Consider the following 23845-nt stretch of genomic DNA (forward strand, 5'->3'; position numbering starts at 1 on the left):
TACAAGGCAATTTTACAGTTGTTTTTAGCTTCGGGGGTGCTGCCCCCGAAACCCCCCGCCAAGGGGGGGCTCCCAAAGGTCGTAGCTGCCCCCCCCTGGACCCCCCTGCAGCAAATATTTTACGGAATTTTGAACTGGGGTCCAATGTGGCGATACCTTTGAATATAGAAGATAATCAGTCTCCACACCCAACAATCTCCCACTTGGAGACTGATTCTAGCAACTCCACCGCTACTCCATTTGCTGGACAATGACTCCTCTTTGGACCTGGCTGTTTCTCATCTTCATCGTCATCCTTGAAGACCAATTGAAACTGAGCATATTCTCAATTTCTCCCTGGTTACAACTTTTGTTAGCATATCTGCAGGATTCTGGCTAGTGCGTATCTTTTCCAGCGTCAAATTTCCATCTTCCAACACTGATCATATGAAATGGTACTTGAGTTGTATGTGTTTAGTCCTGGAATGAAATGTTGAGTTCTTTGCAAGATGAATGGCACTTTGGCTATCACTGTATAACGTGCCCTTATCATGCTCCTTACCTAATTCACCCATAAACCTTTGTAACCAAATCATTTCTTTACTAGCCTCTATAGCAGCAACATACTCTGCTTCTGTTGTTGAAAGTGCAACAACACTTTGGATTTTTGAAACCCAACTTACAGCTGTTCCTCCAATAGTAAATACATATCCTGTAGTGCTCCTCCTGTTCTCTTTGTCACCTGCCATATCTGCATCAACATATCCCTATAGGGAAATGTTTGAACCACCAAAGCATAATGCTTCATTTGTGGTACCTTTCAAATATCTGAGAATCCATTTCATTTCCATCCAATGTTCCTTTCCTGGATTGTTCATGTACCTGCTTACAACTCCCAATGCATGTGCAATATCAGGCCTTGTGCAGACCATTTCATACATTAAGCTTCCAACTGTTGATGGATATGGGACTTTAGACATATAATCCATGTCCTCTTGGGTCTTTGGGCACATTTCCTTGCTAAGTTTTAAATGGCTAGCAAAAGGTGTACTAACTAGTTTTGCATTGTGCATGTTAAATCTTTTCAACACCTTTTGTATGTACTCATTTTGAGACAATGTTAATTTACGATTTTTCTTGTCTCTAGTTATTCTCATACCAAGGATTTGTTTTGCAGCTCCCAAATCCTTCATTTCAAATGAATTTTCCAGTTTTCTTTTGAGCACATTTATTTCTTGCATGTTAGATCCTGCAACAAGCATGTCATCTACATAAAATAACAATATAATATAGTTGCCATCATTTTGCTTTTTCAGATAAACACAATGGTCAGAGTGACATCTAGTATAACCTTGTTCAGACATAAACTTGTCAAATTTTAGATACCACTGCCTTGGAGCCTGTTTTAAGCCATACAAGCTCTTCTTCAACCTACACATTAGTTTCTCCTTCCCTTTCACTTCATATCCTTGTGGCTGCTGCATATATATCTCTTCCTCCAAATCCCCATGGAGAAAGGTTGTCTTTACATCTAACTGCTCAAGATGCAAATCTTCAGCTGCTACAAGACTTAAAATAGTTCTGATTGAAGTCATTTTAACAACAGGAGAAAATATTTCATCAAAATCAATACCTTTCTTCTCTACAAACCCCTTCACCACAAGTCTGGCTTTGTAACTCTGTTTTCCTCCGTCTTCTTCCTTCAGCCTGTAAACCCATTTATTCTTCAATGTAGTTTTTCCTGCAAGAAACCTGACTAAATCCTAAGTCTGGTTATGCATTAAGGAGTCCATCTCTTCTTCCATGGCTACCTCCCACTTCTTCCTGCTTTCAACCTACATTGCTTCTTCATAACGTTCGGGTTCACCGAAATCAGTCAACAATAAATAATATAATGAAGGAGAGTATCGTTCAGGGGGTCTACTTATCCTGGTAGATCTTCTAACACCACTTTCAGGTGTTTGGGTTGCCTCCTGTTGTTGTGATGGTTGTTGTTGTTGTGGTTGTTGATTATTATTATTTTCAGGCACCTTTACTTTTTCAGTGATTTCATCAAGAACTACGTATTCCTTGTTTTCCTTTTCCTGTTTATTTTCCTGCAACTGATTCTTATACAAGACCTTTTCATTGAATATTACATCTCTTCTCCTAATGATTTTGTGGTTTTCATAATCATATAAGTGATAACCAAAATCATTAACACCATATCCAATAAAGGTACATTTCTTTGACTTTGCCTCAAGCTTTGTTCTATTTTCTTTATCAATATGGACAAAGGCCTCACAACCAAAAGGCTTTAAAATAGAGTAGTTTACCTTTTTACCTGTCCATGCTTCCTCTGGAACACCAAAATCCAAGGAACTTGAAGGCCCTCTATTTATTAGATAAACAACGGTATCTACAGCATCTCCCCAAAACTGTAAAGCCAATCCTGCATGCAATCTCATGCACCTTGCATGCTCCATGATTGTTCTGTTCATCCTTTCTGACACACCATTTTCTTGTGGTGTTCTTGGAACTGTCTTCTCTCTGCGAATTCCATGCTCTGAATTGTACCTATCAAACTCTTTGTTGTAATATTCACCTCCATTGTCTGATCTAAGACACTTCAATTTCTTTCCTGTCTCAATCTCAACCAAAGCTTTCCATTTCTTGAAAGTTTCAAATACATCAGATTTATTCTTAATACAATAAATCCAAGTTTTTCTAGTTGCATCATCAATAAAAGTAACATAATAACGAGAGCCACCAAGAGATGATACCTGAGCAGGTCCCCATACATCTGTACGCACAAGCTCTAGTTTTTCGCTCTTCTTTTCTTTCCCAACTCTAAGAAATCTGACTCTCTTCTATTTTACATAAATGCAATTCTCACAGAAGTCCAAATCAACATTCTTCAAACCCAGCAACAAATTCCTTGAGTGAAGAATCTTCATCCCCTTTTCACTCATGTGTCCGAGCCTATAATGCCATAATGCTGCATCTGCTCCTTTGGAAGTTAAAGCATTAACAGAGTTAGAAATACCATTGCATAAATACAATGTACCAACCTTTTCGCCTTTTGCTATTACCAGGGCTCCTTTGGTGACCTTCCAAGCTTTATCTGTGAAAGTTGTCACACAACCTTCACCGCCTAACTGCCCTGTTGAAATCAAATTTTTCTTTAGATCTGGAACAGGCCTTACCTCCTTTAATAGCCATTGGTTTCCATTTTGTTGTTTTACAAGAACCTTACCCATTCCAACGATTTTACATGGTTTATCATCACCCAGACGAACTTGTCCAAAATCTCCTTGAACATAGTCATGAAAGTATTTCTTATCAGGTGTGGCATGGAATGAAGCCCCTGAATCTACCACCCAGGAATTAGTAATATTTTTGAAAGAAAGAATCAAAGCATCTTGTAACACCTCACCTGTCACATTTGCTTCATGATTGTTTTCTTGTTGTGCATCTCCTTCTTTTCCCTTCCGAGATCTACAGTTTTTCTTTAGGTGTCCTTTCTTTCCACATTTCCAGCACAGTATCCCCGATCTGGACTTGGATATGCCTTTCCTTGATTTACTGCGATACCCTGAGCTCTTTCCTCTTTCCATTTTTCTTCCTCTAGACTCTGCACTCAAAGCATTTCTTGATGTCTCACCAAAGCTTTTCCGTCGCATTTCCTCGCTAAGGATAGCACCGACAACATCATCAAACTTTAATATACTAGATCCCGAAACGGAGTTACTAATGGCCATTACCAAACCATTCCAAATTTCTGGTAATGAGCACAAGAATAACAGAGCTCTAACTTCATCATCAAATTTTACCCCTACAGAACTTAACTGACTTGTAACTGTATTAAAATCATTTAAATGGTCTGCAACAGATCCACCTTCCGACATCTTCATATTAAATAACCGTTTCATAAGAAATACCTTGTTTGAGGCCGAGAGTTTTTCATATAGTTTCGACAATGCCTGAATCAAACCCTCTGTCATGGTTTCCTTCGAAATGTTGAAGGTGACTGACACAGCAAGGCACAACCGTATTGTTCCGAGTTCCTTTCTATCGAGAAGGTTCCATTCTTCGTCTGTCATACCCATCGGCATCTTTGATTTTCCGCCCAATGGTAGATATAGATCTTTATGATACAGATAATCTTCCATCTGCATCTTCCACAGTGAGAAGTTTTGGCCGTTAAATTTTTCGACCCTCAACTTACAATCTTCCGCCATTGCTCCCACTCGAACCAGGAACCCTTCTTTCCTACGAGTTTATCAGCCAAATAGACCTTCGACTTTGATACGAGTTGTTAGAAAATTATATATTACGGAGCAATGGAACACATAAAATATTGCAGAAATATAAACACGGAAAACGCATAAAACAAGAGAGACACAGATATACGTGGTTCACCCAGTTTGGGCTATGTCCACCCCAAATAGCCAGTCCTTTCTTTCTATTATCCAGCAAAATGAAGAGACACAACCTACAGCAAATCTGTTGTAATATCCTATGTTTTCTGTCACAGTCTCACCTCTCTGTTTCTTGCTCACAGAATACACATCTATTACACAGCCTCAAATACAATTCCCTCATACAAAGAGAGGGGTTGCCTTCTAGGGCAAAAAACCCTAAACTAAACATAAGTTCTACCGTTATATCATCCGCCTAATGAACGGCTCAGATTGACTAGAAATTGCTATACTTTTACAAGGAAATTTAACAGTTGTTTTTAGCTTTAGGGGCGCTGCCCCCCCTGGACCCCCCTGCAGCGAATATTTTACGGAATTTTGAACTGGGGTCCAATGTGGCGCTACCTTTGAATATAGAAGATAATCAGGCTCCACACCCAATAGTTTGTACGATATCAAACCCTTTGGCTCCAGCACACTTTTGTGCCGAAGGTAACATGTCGGTGATTTCAAAAACGATATCTATAAACATCTCTAGGGACCCTAACGTGATTGAGAATCTCTTCATCAGAATCGAATGTTCCCCTGAAGAAATTCAAATTTACACTGACCTTTTCAAAGAATTTCGAGATGTATTTGCTTGGTATTATGAAGAAATGCTTGTCATTGACCCTTCTATAGTTCAACATGAGATCAAGACGTATGAAAACACCAAGCCAGTTCGTCAAAGGATTTGACTGGTTAATCTTAGGAAAGCAGCAGCCATTAAAGCCAAAGTAGAGAAGCTGCTTAAGGTGGGTTTTATATACCCTGTTCCTCTTACCGATTAGGTTTCTAATCCAGTCCCTGTGGATAAAAAGCAAGGAACAATCCGAGTGTGCATCGACTTTAGGGACCTAAAAAATGCTTGTCCGAAAGATAATTACCCCACGCCATTCATTGATCATATTATTGACAAGTGTGCGGGTAATGAGATTTTTTCCTTCATGGATGGTTTTTCCGGTTATAATCAAATTTATATCCGTCCTGAAGATCAACATAAGACAACTTTTATATGTCCCTGGGGTACCTTTGCATACAGAAATATGCATTTTGGTCTTAAAAATGCTGGACCTACTTTCCAGCGAGCCATGTCATACGCTTTCCATGACATTAAACATATCATCGAAGCATACTTGGATGATCTCGCTGCTCGCTCTCGAAAGAGAACTGATCACCCTAGTCATCTTCGATTGGTTTTTGAGCGGTTTCGTTTTTATAAAATCCGGTTGAACCCCAACAAGTGCATTTTCGCGGTTACGTCCAGTCGGTTATTAGGGTTCATCGTATCAAATGAAGGGATTAGGGTTGATCCCTTCAAGGTAGAGGCAATAATTCAATTGCCTCCCCCGTCCTCAATTTGACAACTTCAAAGTCTTGAAGGGAAGGCTAATTTCTTAAGACGATTTATAGTGAATTATGTCAAGATCACTAAAGGGTTTATGCGATTGCTACGCAAAGGAGTTCCATTCGTGTGGGACGACTTGGTGCAGCGGTCGTTCGATGCTTTGAAAAAGGCATTAGTCTCTGCCCGCTTGTGCGTCCACCGGATTATGGTAGGGACTTCCTTTTATATCTCGCTGCAGCAGAATCAACCATTGGTATGGTTCTCATTCAGGAAGACGATTCTCTTACAGAGCATGTGATTTATTAAGGTCCTGAACTTCACTATTCGCCTGTTGAGAAATTAGCCTTGGCAGCCATCCACGCTGTCCAGCGGCTCCGTCATTATATTTTTCTACGCAAAACTTTTGTCTTAGAAGCGGTCAATCCATTTCAGTTTGTCCTCAGTAGGTGAGTGATTGGGGGAAAATATAATTGATGGATAGTCATTCTACAAGAATTTGATCTCGAGTTCTTGTCCACCAAGTCTAAGAAATCTATGGTTTTTGTTGAGCTGATTTCCGAGCTACCTTGTGGAGAGGATACTATTTATGAGGAAAGTTTTCCCGACGAACATTCATTCCTTATCTCTTCACTCGACCCTTGGTATGGAGATATCATTGTCTATCTCCAGACTTCGATGTGTCCCTCTACTTTCTCTAAGGATGAACGTCGAAAATTACATCACCTGGCTAAAAATTATGTTATCATTAGTGACACATTATATTGTCGAGGGGTTGATTCAATCCTTCGGCGCTGTTTAACCTTAGAGGAAGTAGAGTCTGTGCTAAATTACTACCACAGTGGAGCTTGTGGTGGTCATCTATCAGGGCTTGCTACAGCTCAGCGTATCTTGCATGTCAGTTATTTTTGGCCCTCGCTCTTCAAGGATTGTGTTGAAGCGGTCAAACGATGTCACCCATGTCAAATCTATACTCGGAAGATGCGTGCACATCCAGCTCCTCTCTTTCCCGTTTTCATTGTCGGTCCCTTTATTAAGTGGGGTGTTGATTTTACAACTTGCAATCCGCCTTCAGCAGCGAATCACAATTATATTATTGTGGCCGTAGACTACTTCACGAAGTGGTCTGAGGCCATGCCCACTTATAAAAACGATAGTGAAACAGTGACATTGTTCCTTTTTAATCAGATTATCTCAAGGTTCAGTATCCGAAGAGAGATTGTCACTGACCATGGCAGTCATTTCCAGAACCAACTAATGTCTAAATTGGCTCTCAAATTGGGTTTCCGGCAGGAACATTCATCTCCTTATTATCCTCAGGCCAATGGACAAGTCGAGGTAGTGAACAAAACTCTTAAGACGATCCTGCAAAGCACAATTGATAAAAAACGATCCAATTGGCATCTTATGTTGTATCCGGCTCTTTGGGCATACCGAACCTTCGTCAAGATGGCTACAAGTTTTACACCTTTTTAGTTAGTTTAAGGGATGGAATCTATCTTTCCTATTGAATGTGAAATTCCATCGCTTAAGTTAGCTATTGAGCTTCTTCCAGAGACTTCTAGTCTTAAAGAGCGCCTCCTTCACTTGGAACATCTCGATGAGCAGTGTCGAGATGCTGCCACAGTAAATGAGGCTCATAAGAAAAGGACGAAAACTCAGTATGATAAAGCTGTCCGTCCTCGAGTCTTTTCTGAAGGTGACCTTGTCTTGGTCTATGACCAAGATAAGGACACCTTGGGGGCAGGGAAGTTCAAGCCTATGTGGTACGTTCCCTTTATAATTAAACAAGTTTTTAAAAAGCGGTCATATGAGTTAATCGATTTCGAAGGAAACAAGTTGGCGGAGCCCCAAAACAGGCTCTACCTCAAGAAGTACTTTGCTTAAGTAGCAGTTAGGCAATGGCTTCTTTGTACATTATGTATATTTGTACATATCTTATCGAGAGTTTTTTTATATCAACACCTTTTGGTTTGCTTTGGCAAGTGTTGATGGATGACTTGGTCTATTTTGGATTCGCCGATGGTGCTAGTCGGCACACTCGGAATCTCGCTTCCGCAGCTTGGGTACTCTATTATCCAACTGGTCAATTGATGGTATCAAGGGGAGTATGCATTGGTCCCACTTCAAACAATATGGCTGAGTATACTGTCGTCATTAATTTACTATCTGAGGATATTTCTCATGAAATCGACTCGTTAGTAGTTTATCTTGATTCACAATTGATAGTGTCACAATTAAATAACATTTATCGGGTAAGGGATCCATGTTTATATCGCCAGTATTTAAGGGTGAGGTTGTTGCAAAGACCATTTACTTATATTAATTATTTGCATATTTCAAGATCTCATAATTGGTTAGCTGATTCTATTGCTAGTCAAGCATTAGACTGGCACATCAATCATTCATCACAATAAAATTAAGCATCAAAAAGTCAAACTATATATATATATATATCATAAAGCATCTCGAGTGTACATAAGTTTGTCCAAAAAATATACGAAATTGGGACTCAAATGCCCATAATCATGACCACTATATCTAATTCCCTGGCTCAGGGTGAGCGGCTAAGTAGGCAACTACTGCATTGATCACATGCCTAAAAGTGTGGACCCAATCTCGTGGCATGCCAACCACATGACGCTGCATCTCTACAGGAAGGTCCTCTACTGCCTCCATTGATACTCGCTGAGTCAGTCTCACCAGGTGCCACTGCACTATGTGTAGAACTCGCTCTGTGTCTGCAGCTGCCTCTACGGCCCCTTGGCCGCAACGTTTGTGCCGTGGGAACTCATCTGGTCGTACTGGCCCAATATCTGGAACATGATCATCACAATAGTTATTTGAATCCTATCAAAAATATTCTTTCAAAGTTCATTATTATATTTGAAAAATCACAAAAAAATCATAAAATCTAAAACACTTACCAATGTCACCCCATGCTGCGGTCGGTGGCAATGCTAGATCGGGATCTCCTTGGAAATCCAACCCAGCATAAGGGTAGTCATCAACGACGATGATCTGCTGATCCCACCACGAAAAGAAGTCATCGTCAAATGCAGTCCGTGGGACCTCCCCACCTCCTAGACGTTTCATCAGGTCAGCCCACCTGCCCATTCGTGGATCTCGTGGGGTGCTGATTGAAACCGATACTCTAGGACGAAGTGTAGGGACCCTCTCAAAAAAGAAAGAACACAAAATAGTCCCATACCTGAAATTTTTGGTCTGTCCTCTCTTGATAGAAGTGAGTTGGCTTTTCATGCTAGCTAGAAGAGGAGTACACCAGTCAAATACGGTGGTGAGACAGTCAACCGCCACGCTCATGGTTAGCCGTGATGCCTGGTGCAGAGAAGCTGATCCATTCACTCGAGCTATGGTGAACATCCTTATCCTCAGCGATAAACTCATGACATGTGTGATGGAAATTTTCCTTCCAACCTTCTTTGGATGTCCCGAAAAATATATCTGTACGTAGTCCTCGATCGAGAGACTGCTCCGTGTCCTGCCTCGGGAATGTACTACCTCTCCCCTTCAGGAAAGGCCTGTGATGAAATAGATATCTTCCATTCTATCCTAAGTGGCATCTAGTCAATCATAAAGGCATCCTCCTCGATATTCCAGTAATCAAGGAGCATCTTGAGAAGACGTGTGGTTGCTTTCATATTTGGCAATTTGAAGAATTTTAGCAAGCCACATCCCCGTAAGACATCCAAAGCACCATGATCGTTCATGACCTCATCATCCACTGCGTTTGCTCCTTTTGCTCTACTTCTCTACTCTCAAACTCAAATGGTGAAAATGGTGAGTCCAAAAACTCTTTTATAAGCTTTGAAAATGTCAAATTTTTTCAAAACTGGATTTTGTTTGGTCTCATGTAACTTTTAACTTGGGAGCTTGGAATGTTGAGAATGGTTTGATTTTCAGGACATTTTTGACATTTTTTTGACAGTTTCGAGACGGTTCCATGACTGCTGACCCGTCATGGCAGGTATCGTTTTCTCACTGGCATATAGGTTAGGGAAGCCATTTTTTTTGTTGCATTATGCATACTAGCCTCCATCTGTCGATACACTTGCCATAGGGTCGATCCCATCATGTTATGGTTCGTAAACCATCTTCACTCACCGATTCTTTAAATCATGACATGATGGTAGAAGCCATCCTTTACATGGGCATCGTAGTTAGCACCTCACTGACATTTGTTGCCCATGATGCTCTAATTTGAGTAGGCTCGGGAGTCCTCTGTAGTCCCACCATGACTTATGCGATGAAGACTCATTCCTCTTTGCTTCTTCGCTTCGTTCTGGCCTTATACCCTAGAGGCTCCTTTGTGTTGAGTTGTACTATTGCATTGCATTTTGACCATTTGCACCTTTTGGCCTTGAGCCGGCTTCACTTGGACTCATGTTTAAGCCAACTTTTGACCATGATGACTGCAAAATCAAACTTGCATACTTTTTGACTTCTGCAACTTGACACACCTTGACCCGTGGAAGGAACACACCTTTGAGTGTCTTTGGCCAGTTTTTGCCTCCCTGCATTGAGCATAGGAATGTTCCAATCCCGGGAACTAGATCATCTGCTTCACCGAAACTCGTTCTTTCCACTGTACTATAGCATTCTTTTATTCTTTTTCCAGCTTAAAGAAAAAGACAAAAAAATTATATATTCCAAAAGGAGCGGGAACAGGACAGTATTTCCATTTATTGTTGGCAACTAGAGTCAGTCGTGTCGCCCTTGAACAAAGCACTCAAAGCAAAGTCTCCTCCACTTGGGCAAGATTTAGTTTGACTTAGGTATGCCTTAACCTTGTGATTGAGTCAGTTCTCCCCCATTTGGTCATCTCTTCCAATCATATGGAGGATTCGTTCATGCCTCCTGCACAACGAGCTTATACAGAGTCATCATATGCTGCCACATAGTCACATTGAGTCATTCTTTTGTTCAAGGGAAGTTAGCCTGAGTCGGCCTCTTTGCGGTGTCTCTTGACTCATTTTTCAGTCGGCCATCCCTGGTTTTCAGTATCATGTCTATCATCACATCAGCTATATTGGTCCTTCACTCGTGCTGGTTTGAGAAGGTCTCCATTGACTTCTTTCTGGCGGGTCTTGTCCTTATCGACGACGACATCTTGCTCTGAGGGTAGGCCTAGAGCTGCACCCTGGCGCTGTTTTCATTATTGATAGGTCACCTTGTGCTCAGCATCGATCAGTATCATGGGTCCTTGACTGAGTAGTTTCCCTTGTGTTCGACATCAGCTTACATTATCACACATTGGGATTCATGCAATACTTGGTTTCCATTTGACCCTATTGGTGGATACCTCGCCTCTATGTCAACTTTCATTATTGGTTGGTTCAGAGGGTTTCTGCCATGCGCTAGCCACATCTTGTGTACGCCGGAAATGTACATCGGTCAGGTTACTACATCTTTTTCATCTGATTCCTTCCACTTTATTGGCCTACGGGTTACACTTGCACTAGATTGATGAAGGATGCCTTGATGCCTTCCTTCTAGTGGATCTTTCCCTATCGACCTCGACTCATTGCTCTGGGGAAAAGATGTAGAGTCCATTTGGTAGTACCTTGGCGTTTGCAGTCATTAGTGGCAGATCCTTCACTATCGACAGTGGGAAACCATCATTGTCTCCTGATTGATAGATTCTTACAGGTGTTCGACTTCAGCTCATCTATTCACACTTGTTAGATTATACTGGGTACCTTGACGCTCATTATCATTATTGGTGAGTAGTCTCGCATTTGTTAACGGTATACATCAATGACCGGCAATCAAACTATTTCTCACATGGTCAACTTCAAATCATTTATTCCCATGTTGTAGAAATGTACCACGGCGGTCGGTGAAGACCTCAGGTTGTATCAGCATTCATTGGTTCACTTGACAGTTGCTCCTGTTGCTGCTAGTTGATACCACTCCACATTATATGTTGCAGTCATTCATGGTGACATTTTATATGCGGGCACCTGAGTTTGCAGTGTAGTACCATCTTTTTCCATCATGTTCATTTGGTACTTTTTGGGATCAGTCTTTGATATCAGTGAGCCGCTTCATCCTTCATCATCATTGACATTCTTCTATGTGACATTCAGACATGTACTTGTTCGATCATGATTAGATGATCCATTATGTATTTTCTAGTCTTATATACTTCTATACTTAGTGGATCCGCTTGTACTTGATATGCGGACATACTTTTTCTGAGCATGGGTATTCCTGCCTCAGACAGTGTTTCTTTCTAATCTCCTTTTGTGGCTTGGCAGGCTGAATTCTAGTGAAGTCCTTCTCAGTTTTCGATAGATTTCCTTTCCATGAAATTTATTAAGAAATTTCGACTAGCATGTACCCCTTTTGACCTCAGATATTAGGGGGCATCTGTTATAGCTCCAAATCTCACTCTTGAGGTTTGTGATGCTGCACTCATGGCCTAGGGCAACCCCTCCTTCCAGACCTGGTCCAAAATTTAAAAAAGCAGTGTTTTATTCCTTATACGCTACATTTCCCTGAGCTAAACACGTCTATACGTTGGTCTGTGTATACCCAACCCGCGTATATGTCTTAAAACACTTAAAAAAAATAAATCTCCTTAATTTCGGGCGGAGATCATGGGTTTCACCTGTTGATTACATGTTAGTGCCCGTGGCCTAACTGTTCCCAACGAATTCCCAACTAAAAAACTACTTTGGGAGAAGTGTAAAAAGGCTTCAATGGGAAGGCCTAAGGGAAGAGAGAAGAGAGAGAAAGATTACTATGCTGAGATTTCCCTGACCAGGTCTGAAGATCCTAGTGCCTCCTGCACTTCCCCCATTTTACAGGAAACCCTTTTTTCCTTGTGTGATGATGTCTATCTACTACTTGAGATATCATGGAGTAAGACATGGAAGGAGTTTGTTAAAGGCTTGAGACTGGACGAATCGAGAAGACGGTTCCGCTTGGAGCCTGCGAAAGGACGAATCAGGTGAAATTATTCATTTTTGTACTTTATTTGTCTATAATAAAAGAAACATGTCTTTGTTCCTGATATAAATCTTCTTCATGTTTATGATATTCATGTTATGATTCATATGTGAATGGTTGTTTAACTACATAACTAACTACCTTTCATTATAATATGAAGATGGTTTCTTTATGATGCTTAGTCCATATACTGCTGTACTTTCTGGAATTGATTGTTTTATAGGTTGAAGGAGCAAAAGGAACTTCAAGAAGGGTTTGGACCCTAGAAGGATCTTCTCAAATGTAGGACTTCAGGTACGCCCCTTAAATAGGAGAGTTTTATTATATTAGCATTATGGCTATATGGAATGTGCGTTTCTCTGTATAGACAACCTCCAATCTGCTAGGGTATCAACCCAAGACCCTAGGGGAATTTATTCCCCTAGTGGATTTAGTGGTTGGCTGAGTCAGTGAGCTTATCCCCGATCGAAATAAAGCATATGAAGAAGATTTTTGAGCTTAGTAGTTCTGAGTAATTATTGAGTTGAGCACTTAAGTTCATTTATATATTGGATATAGCTTATTGTGAGATGATTGATTGTCTAGTTGAGTTGTGTGTGTGAGACATTTGATAGTGAGTGAAGATAGCTCATTGTGAGATGATTGATTGTCGAGTTGTGTTGTTAGTGTGTGAATGTGGAGAAGAGTCTGCAAATTGCATGTGCCTCATAGTATGCATATTTTCTGAGTTAGTTTGTAGTGATAGTAGCAGAGAGTTGAAGCGCATTTTAACCATTCTATTTATGCAGTGAGTGATTTGTTGGTGTGTGATTGCATTAGTGATTAAGGATATTGTGTTTTTCCTTGTGTAAATAGTTTTTTATGTATTTTTTATGGTAGTTATTGATGCAAATTTATTTGTTCTTTGATGCTATGTTGCTGCAATGCTTATGTTGAGCAAGTTTTGAGAGTCTATTCTGAAAATATATGAAATGCGGCTCGCATGGAGGTAGTGTAGACATAGAGGTTTTGAGTAGATAGTAACTTGGTGGATTCAGTAGAAGGAAGAGTTTTCTCCATCCAATAGGAGTTGGATAGTCCCATTGGAGTGGGCCGAGGATCGACTGATCACGATGGCCTTTAGGAGAAGGTAGTCTAAATATCTGAGAGAAAACCAGGTTCCTGTCTGAAAGGACAAAAATATTGTGAAAGAAGAAAGTGTTAAAGGCTCATTGGAGTGAGTTTATCCATGTATACTTTGTTTAGCTATTAATAATAGAATTGAGCAATGAAGCAGCAACAGGGTGGTTTTTCCCACGATGGGTTTTTCAATAGAAACACATATGTCTTTTGTTTGATTGTTGTTTATGGTTGTATTTTTATTTTGATGATCTAATATATGGTTTTATGTTTCAGTTTTTGCATGGATTAGATATTACTTAATTGGAGAAAAAATTGCATAAGTGCCACACTACTGATTCACCCACCCTTTCAATAGTGATATAGTTTAGAACAAATACTTTGTTATTAACAAATTGAAGTTTTGTTTTCATTGTAACTTTGTGTTTCTACTTATACACATATTTCATTTATTCCTTCATAAATTTGGATCAGTGGTATCAGAGTGGTCTGCCCTTTCTTTGTTTGTCTCTACATGTCCCCAATGACGTCAGGGTATAAGTAGTTAGGACTTGAACTGGTTGAGCCCTTACAAGACAATACTTTCTGACACCAAAGACCTCCCATGGTGGAAGAAAAGAAAGACGAGGGAGCAAGAGATCCTATCAATAATAATATTGTGTTGGAACACTAAAATCAGGGGAGATAGGAAACTTTCCATTCTCCATTATGGGCTTCTTAAGCAAATTATGCTTCCAGATATCAAGATTTGTATAAGATTGTCCTTCTCATAATCTTCCATAGTTTTAATTTTATATCAAAATATTTTCATTAGACGGTCTTAGAAATATGTCCATGCTATATTTTCAACATTATCATTCTTTAATTACATTCAAAACTTGGGGATTGGAAAAATGTATGTTATAGGTATGATGTTGGTCAATAGGATATCTCAATTTTCATGAGGCATAACTTCTACTAGACACCTAATCTGTTAAGGGTTTTGGGTGTGGAATATGAAGAGTCGTTGGAGTCCAAGAGACCTTGGAAGATGAATCCAATGGTCATGAAAAATGTATTAATGTGTATATTATTTCGAATATAAAGTATTAAACTATTATTTTACTTTTGGTGTCCATTATTTTGTGTTGTTTAACATGGTATTAGAGCACGCAAATTATTTCCTTGCTAAAGTTTGAGCCGCTTTTTTTTCCCTTTCTTTGTCTATCAATTTTATTGTGTTTCTTCTCATCTTGTCTCCCTACCTATTTTATTTTTGTACAGCTATGACCTAATATCCATTAGTTTTCCTTAATTAATGTCTAACACATTATGCTCCCTCACAATTCTACTCTATCTTACTTGCTATAGCTTAAGTGTTATCACTATGAACCTGTCCATAGGGATACTAACGCTCCATTAATTTGTTATCTGTTAGAAATCCATTTCCTCTCCCCTATGTACCTGTTTATTGGCAACGTTAAAAAATTTCACTTGCATTATCTATCTTCCCAAAACATTCATTCCTATGTTGAATCGCCATGGAAGTTTAATCTATTATCTTTGTGTTTGGTTGAGGTTTGTGTTTGCTTCTCCAAGTTTTGTGTGTTGGTCATGAAATATGATATATTCTTTCCTCATTCACTACATGATGAGATTGGAATCATGGTGTTGTCAAATCTATTCCAATGAAGAATTGAAGGTTGGAATTGGTTTATATCAGCATTGAATTCATATCACAAATTCATTATCAATCTATCGTCCTCATGAGTCGAAGGAATTGTAGGAAAGAGAGTGTATACCTTCTGTTCATTGTATGTCACTTGAATAGATTTACATGAATTTTAATATACTAAGTTAGCAGTTGTGGCAGAAATGATTTGACTTCCAAATCTATTCAACAGACGTATTACGCTGAGGAATCACACTCTACCACTGAGTTCTCATAAGATGTTGTCATAAGAAGACAATATTTGTGGAATAATTTTATTAGAATTCTCTCATCACTTTGTTCGTTAATCAATTCAGTTTCAACGACGTTTGCATATTTCCAAGAGATTCCCAAGGCATTGAATAAACACTCACACAAGAAAATTTTGCATGTCGGTTTTGAAATAGCAAGGTTCAAGTATCAGAATTGGTTTCTTTTCATGTTTGTTGAAGATTAAAGTCTTCATTGTGCATTGACGCTTTTATGGTTGACACTCATGGAACACACTTTGGCGATCTGTGGTTCATTCTTGACACATGTTGCGTTTGAGTGCATTGATTCATTATGTGTGTTGGTTTATATGTGCACACATTATTGTAATGTGTGTTGGTTTATATGTGCACACATTATTGTAATGTGTGTTGGTATCACTGTTCGTATCAAAATCTTGCGGGAAGTAGGCCATGCCTAGAAAAACTACAAACCATAAGTGTAATACCAAAAGTTTGAAATGAAAGAGAGTTTTTTGAAGAAATAACTTCCAAAATTTTATCCATAGTAGACATTTTTTATCGATGTTTTTTATGAAAAAGAGGTGTTATTCCATCATTCCACTCACTACCACCTTTGTTTGATTTTGTCTTAAGCCGAGGGTGTTGAAAATTATGTTATTTTTTGTTGTTGTAAAGATGACATTATTTCATTTGTAACTACGTGAACATAGATCAATATGTTGTTGTTGTAAATTTCTATACGATATTAAGAGATGGATAGTGAGGAGTTCATGTTTCTAGTATGTGTACCATTCATCCCTACATGTGGTCTCATATTCATCAATAGAGTCACTCACTTTTGTGAATTCTTCCATTACGGTTATCATTGTTTGATGGCCTTTCCATAGAATCATGGCTTTAATTCAACTCTCACTATATCTTAGAGGTGGTTAGTAAACAAATTTTCCTCCTCACTTAATTCCAACTTTAGCTGTGTGGTTTCCTAAGTGTCTACCCTAGCTCTATGCACCTGTTTCTTCATTTATAGAAATAATAAATCCCAGTTCTCCTTGGGAAAATGCAGGAATTTTTTTATTTATTAAAAGCATACTTTGCTAGACCAACGTACTTAAAAGGGAGTAGAATACAAGTTATTCTTTCCTTGGATTTTTTATTAAATCTGCACTTGGAGATTTTTTTTGTCATGTTCGATTACTGACTTTGCTGCATAATCCGAATTGGATCATTATATTTTTTTCATCTATCTTGATGCATTTGGAGTGCAAAAATGGAGGAATCAGCTCAGGGGACCATTTTTACCAGCGGGGCCTAGTTTGGTGAACGAGCTCTAAAACCTTCCGTGAGCGTTTTGTGGCATCAAATGACTTTTTTTGGGGGTAAAATTTATTGATTTAGTGAAAAGAATTTTAATGTTATTCTACACATAGATACCTTTCCAATGGCACAAGAAGCACATCAATCGGAGTCCATATGCAAAAGTTATGCCACACATAATTTGACCTTCCTATTTTCACACCTATAGTTTAGGAGGATGCCATGTCAACCCCCATTATTCATGGAAAAGGGGCTAGCCACATGTTTTTGATGCAAAAGACTCTAGAATAGTTTATATTATAACTCTAGTTAAGAATTAATGTATTCAAATTTAACCACTAGTAGGCTATCAGGTTGTGTTATATTCGAGCCACTAGGAGGAAGAGGCATTCCATTCTTTCAAGAGAATTTTGTTCCATAGTTGAGCAAAGATAGCCACGAGAGATAGGAGGTAGAGCACATAGACAATATTTGTGCACTGTAGCAGCCCACGGGCCACATGCATTACTTCTTTGTACCTGCAGCCATATTTCCAAAGAGAGAAAAAAAGCGAAGCGACCTCACCTTCCTGCTGGGTTTTCTCCTGAAATGGTTTCCCAAAGAGCATATCTTGTGTCTTGTGTGTGTGTGTGTGCGCTTATTTTATTTCATTCTCTACTTTTCTAAATCATTTTTGTTCACATGCATGCACTAGTTACAGTTAAATCCACATATTTTAAAGTTTAATAAACTATAATAGTCTAAAATTTTCAGAGTTTTAATATAATATTATTAGATATGTTGTAAAAAACTATCCAGAGGAATATCCACAACATTTTATGGATCATTTGGTATAAGATCCAAGTTTCTTTGGGTATTTGTGGATATTTGCAGGGGATCCAATTTGACGGGGTCAAAAATCGCAAAATCTTAATCATTGCCAATGAATCTATAAATGAACCTCATGATCCTACAGAGAGGAGGCTTTCATGGCTCGAACAACAAGTCACAGATATAAACCACAATGTAAACATCCTCATGATGGTCCTATGTAATAAGCTGTGGATATTTGGAGAAGATGGGGGTTTGAATGTAGTGGACAAATTAGAAGGGGGATTGGGAGATCTGGAAGACACAGAGAAATAATTGAAGAAAGAACCCATAAGAGATCAACCCAGTTCGAGTGTAATGAACCAATCCCTAGCCAAAATGGAATAAAAAATTGATATCAAGTTGTAACACAACAAGATCAACACTCTGAAGCTAAACCACTGGTTGCGGCAACTGGAATTTTATTTCAGTGTCCATCAAATCAAGGAAGGGCATTGACTTGGTGGGAGATCCACATAGAAACCCTGAGGTTGGAGAGATAACCTCCAGTGCCTAAGTGGGAGGATTTCAAAACCTTCATTAAGTCACATTCTTATCCCATTGGGTATGTGGAGGACCAGTGGACCTAGTGGCATTACTTCAGGCAAAATTCGGGCCAAAGCATGCAAGAGTACACCACAGAATTCAAAAAGATGGCTATAATGAAGGATATCTCTCCAAAGAACCCAAATGTACTACTCAAGTATTTGGGGGTTTTTCACCACCATCTATGTGAGCAAGTGATATTGTTCAAGCCTAAATCAGTGTACAAGGCTTGTGTGCATGCACAATACTTGGATAACATAAGCTTGAAAAAAGTGCAATCATGTGGATCGAAGAGGAAGGAGAAACATGAAGCTTCTAAGAAAGGGAAGAAGAAGAAAAAATGGGGAAAATATAAAAATATGACAACCACAACACAATAGTGCAAAGATCCTAGCAACCACTGCAACTTTGATGGCCATACAAGGGAGAAGTGTTGGAAGTTGCATCCAAAGCTAAACCTGAAGAACAAGAAGAAAGATAATAAGAAGAAGAATCTCATGGCCATTGAATCTCAATGGAGAAGGAAGTGGATCTGAGTAGACTTCATCAACATGAAGGGAAATAAATGACCAAACTCTTCCATATAAAGATACAGGTCAAGAAAATGAAGAATGATGCTCTATTTGACTCAGGATCATAGGTGAATCTCATTGCAACAGAGTTGGTCAAGACGTTAAGGTTGAAATTTCATGATCATCTAAACCCACATCCACTAGGATGGGTAAATAAGGATGCAAATATGAAGGTAACAAAATAGTGCAAAACTAAATTTTCGATCAATGTTGATTTTATTGACGAAGTAGATCTGGATGTGGTTCCCCTTGATGTATATGGAGTCGTGTTTTTGATTCCATAGATGTACAAGTGTGATACAATATTCATGAGAATATCTGACCAATATTTGCTCATCAAGGATGGAAAATTGTTCATCATCAACACACACAAAGACAAGTCAAAAGTTTCACTAGTAAGTACCAACCAACCCAAGAAATTGGTCAGTTCTAGCAAGAAGTATGTTTTATTGTTTTTAAGAGAAATTCAGTCTGAAGAGGAGTCAATAAGAGGCAAGGCATCCCTAAAGGGGTGTACTACGAAACAAAAACAACAATTGGAGGAGTTTTTACAGGCATACAAGGATGTGTTCTAAGAGCCTAAGGGGTTACCACCTAAGAGAGAAGTGGAGCACAAAATCCATCTATTTCCAGACTCCCCATTGCAAAATATTGCGTTGTACAGGAAGTTTGTTATAGAAGTAAGTGAGTTGAAGAAACAATTGTAGCAGCTCCTAGAAGAGGGTTTCATTTGACCGAGTACATCACCAAGTTGGTCACCCATGATAATTGTGCCAAAGAAGGATGGGATTTGGCGGATGTTTATAGATTACAGGGCATTGAATAAAGTAATGCTCAAGAATAGATACATCTTCCCCATGATAGACAATCTGCTAGATTAATTGCAACAAACAAAGTATTTCACCAAGTTGTACTTGAAGTTTGGATATCATTGGGTTCGATTCAAAGAAGAAGATACATGGAAGATCGCCTTCAAAGCCAAGTAAGGTTTGTATCAGTGGTTCATTACGCCATTTGGCCTATGTAATGCACCAACTATGTTTATGAGATTAATGAATGATATACTGCACCCTTTAATAAATTCATTGTTATTGTCTATATGTATGATATACGATTATATAGTTCTACCTAGGAGAAGCATATTTCACTTTTGACATAGGTGCTGGAAATAGTGAAGAAGCACCAGCGCTTAGAAAATCTCAAGAAGTGTGAGTTTTCACAATAGTCCTTGGTGTATCTAGAGTATATGATCGGTGGAGGAGAGCTCAAGAAAGATCCTTCCAAGATGGAAGCCATCATGAAATGGTTGGTGCCTACTAATTTTTTTGAGGTCATGAGTTTCATTGGGGCAGAACAATACCTGAGGAAATTCATAGCCTCGTTTTCAGTGGTAAAAGCATCGCTCCACACCATAATAGCAAGTGGTAATATTTTCTAGTGGGGAAAAGGCCAACAGAAGGCTTTCAAGCAGCTAAAGAAGAAGATCAATCAAGCACCAGTTCTGGAATTACAAAACTTGCAACAACCTTTTGAAGTGGAGACATATGCGATTGGGTATATTATAGGAGTTGTCTTGTTGCAAGGAGGAAGGCCCATTAGCTGCCATTATGAAGTATTTCATGGGGAAGTTATTAACTACCCTACCTACGATAAGGAGCTCTATGCTATGGCGAAATATATGAAGAAATGGAATCATTATCTCATGGGAAAGGAGATAATAATTCACACAGATCACTAGCAGTTATAGTACTTACAGGCCTAGAGTAAGCTACAACAGGCCAGGAATTCCAAATTGATGGGGATTTTACAACAGTTTCATTTGGTGATCAAGTATAAGAAGGGAAGCAAAAACAAGTTGGCTAATATGCTTTCAAGGCCACCCACATAAAATATTACGTTTTGAGGACTCTTATGCACATGGATCCATTTACCCATGATGCATATAGAGAGGAATATTCAAAAGATGAGGACTTCAAGGAGGTGTATCAACAGTTGCAGAGTGAGATTCATGTGCATGACGTCGACAACACTGTTGACTACCATCTCCAGGATGGGTGACTCTACAGGATGGATAGCTATGTGTTCCTAAAGGTGAGTGTTTGGAGATTATTAGAGAGGCTCACACCTCCAAGGTTGTAAGGCACTTTGGTGTAGGGAATACCATGGATAACTTGCAAAGGTATGTGTATTGGCCCAAAATGCAAGAGAAGGTATGTAGGTTCATAAGAGGATGTACGCTCTATTGTACTAGTAATCTTAGCAACAGGAAATTGGGTCTGTCTCATCCCTTAGATGCACCTAGTCATACTTGGGAAAGAATTTCTATGGACTTTATGGGAGTTTTACCGACAACCAGAAAGGGACATGACTACTAGTTTGTGGTAGTTGACAAGTTCAACAAGATGTGTGTTATGATGCCCTATAAAAATACCATCCACGGATAAGAAGCAACAAACTTGTTCTTTGGAAAAGTCTAGGTGCACTTTGGGACACCAAGGAGCATCATTTCAGACATGGACACAAGATTTCTCAATACATTCTAGACTAGATTGTGGGAGAAGATGGACACAAAGTTGAAGAGATCTACAACATTCCATCTAGAGACAAATGGGAGACAGAAGTAGTCAATGAGACTTTGGTGCAACTTTTGAGGAGATACAACCAGAATCATCCAAAGACTTGGGATGAAAATCTAGTTTATATACAACATTCTTATAACATAGCAATCCACAATTATATAGGAAAGTCCCCATTTGAGACTTATTTTGGATAATTTCCACCTTCACCTTTGGATATTGCATACAAGGAGGAGTGATGGAAAATCTTACAATAAATTCTTTGAGGGGTGAAAAAATTATAGAGAAGTATGGCTATAATTGAACAAGGAGAGGCTAAAGGGGCCTGGCAAGAAAGTCAAGTCTCTAAGGCATGGTCCCTTTGAGATACTGAAAAAGGTGGGTGATAATTCCTATCGATTCAATTTTCCACCATATATGTTCATTTACTCAGTTTTGAATGTAGATAATTTGAAACTCTATGAGCCTTCCATGCTAGATCAGGAAGAGGAACAGATCCTACCTTGTGTAGAGGATTTGGCACCAGAAACTCAGGCAAAGTCGACAGAAGATACAATTTTACAAAATATGTCTAGAAATAAAATACAATGGCAACATGACATTTGGCAGATTGGGTTAAAGGGACATCTTCTAGGCAAAGCTAAATGGTATGCGTGAGGGAAGGTGGAGGAAATAATTCATCACCTCATTTAGTAAAATATTTTGGGGACCAAAAGCCTCCAAAAATTGGGAAGTATGATCCAAATTGGATCATTATACTTTTTCATCCATCTCGATGCATTTGGAGTGGAAAAAATAGAGGAATCAACTCATGGGACTATTTTTATTGGCGGGACTCAGTTTGGCGAAACAGGGTCCAAAATCTTCTAGGAGCATTGTGTGGCATCAAAAAAAAAATTATGGGGGTAAAAATTTTCCTCATTAGCCTGAATTTTTTCATGTTATTCTACACACAAAGACCTTTCCAACAGCGCAAGAAGAACGTCAATCAGAGCCCGTATGCAAAAGTTATCCCACTCAGAAGTTGAATTTCTTGTTTTCACACCTATAGTTCAGGAGGATGCCACGTTAGCCCCAATTGTTCATGGAAAAGGGGCTAGCCACGTGTTCTTGATGTAAAAGACTCTAGAAGAGTCTATATTGTAGTTCTAGTTAAGATTTAACGTAGTCAAACTTAACCACTAGTAGGCTATCGGGTTGTGTTATAATCGGGTCACTAGGAGGAAGACATATTCCATTCTTTCGAGAGAATTTTGTTCCATACTTGAGAAAATATATCCAGGAGATATAGGAGGTCGATAAAATAGAGAGGATATGTGCATTGTAACAGCCCATGGGTCATAATAATTACTTCTCTATACCTACAGCTATATTTCCAGACAGAGAAAGAGAGCGAAGCAACCTCACCTTCCAGTTGGTTTTCCCCTTGAAAGGGTTTCCTAGAGAGCATATCTTGCTTATTTTGTGTGTGTGTGTGTGTGCTTATTTCTTTCATTATATACTTTTCTACATAAAAAAATTTCGCATGTATACACTAATTAAGGTTAAATCCACAAATCTTAAAGTTTAATAAACTATACTAGTGTAAATTTTCACAGTTTTATTATAATATTATTAGATATGTTGTGAAGAACTATCTAGTGGAATATCCACAATAGTGTACGGATCATTGCAGCATCATTGGAAGTAGCTAATATTTTAGTTTAATTAAGCATTATAGCCCTTATTGTAGCAACCCTTTGCTTGTGGACATCTTTCATTTGTTGAAGTTGAGTTGTTGATAAAATGAATAAAATTACTACGTTATTAATGTTGATAAATAATTAATACACTCCATTGTTCATGTTACAATCTAAATTGGCAATGGAACTCCCTAAAAAATTCAAACTTGTCTATAAAATGCACAAGAGAAGATTGAGTTTTCACAACTTAAGTCACAATTACAGTGAGATGAGTTACAACAAAATCAACATTTTGAACTTGTTTTTATTTAGAGCGGTCCTTTAATTTAGTTTGAAACAGACTACCATCAAAAATAAAATAAAAATTTAATTAGATCAATGAGATTGAGGTTAATTTACACCCAGTGCCCATTTCAAGAGAAAATTTCTGGGTAGATGCAAAAGTTAAATTTGCACTTCCCAATCCCATCATCAGACCTTAGGGAAGAGTTTGTTAACAACAAGCACATATTCAATCTTGGATATG

The sequence above is a fragment of the Pinus tabuliformis genome, chromosome 1_1 (assembly GCF_031772625.1).
Source record: "Pinus tabuliformis cultivar Carrire ecotype Pingquan chromosome 1_1, CPIR1, whole genome shotgun sequence".
Lineage (NCBI taxonomy): Eukaryota > Viridiplantae > Streptophyta > Pinopsida > Pinales > Pinaceae > Pinus > Pinus tabuliformis.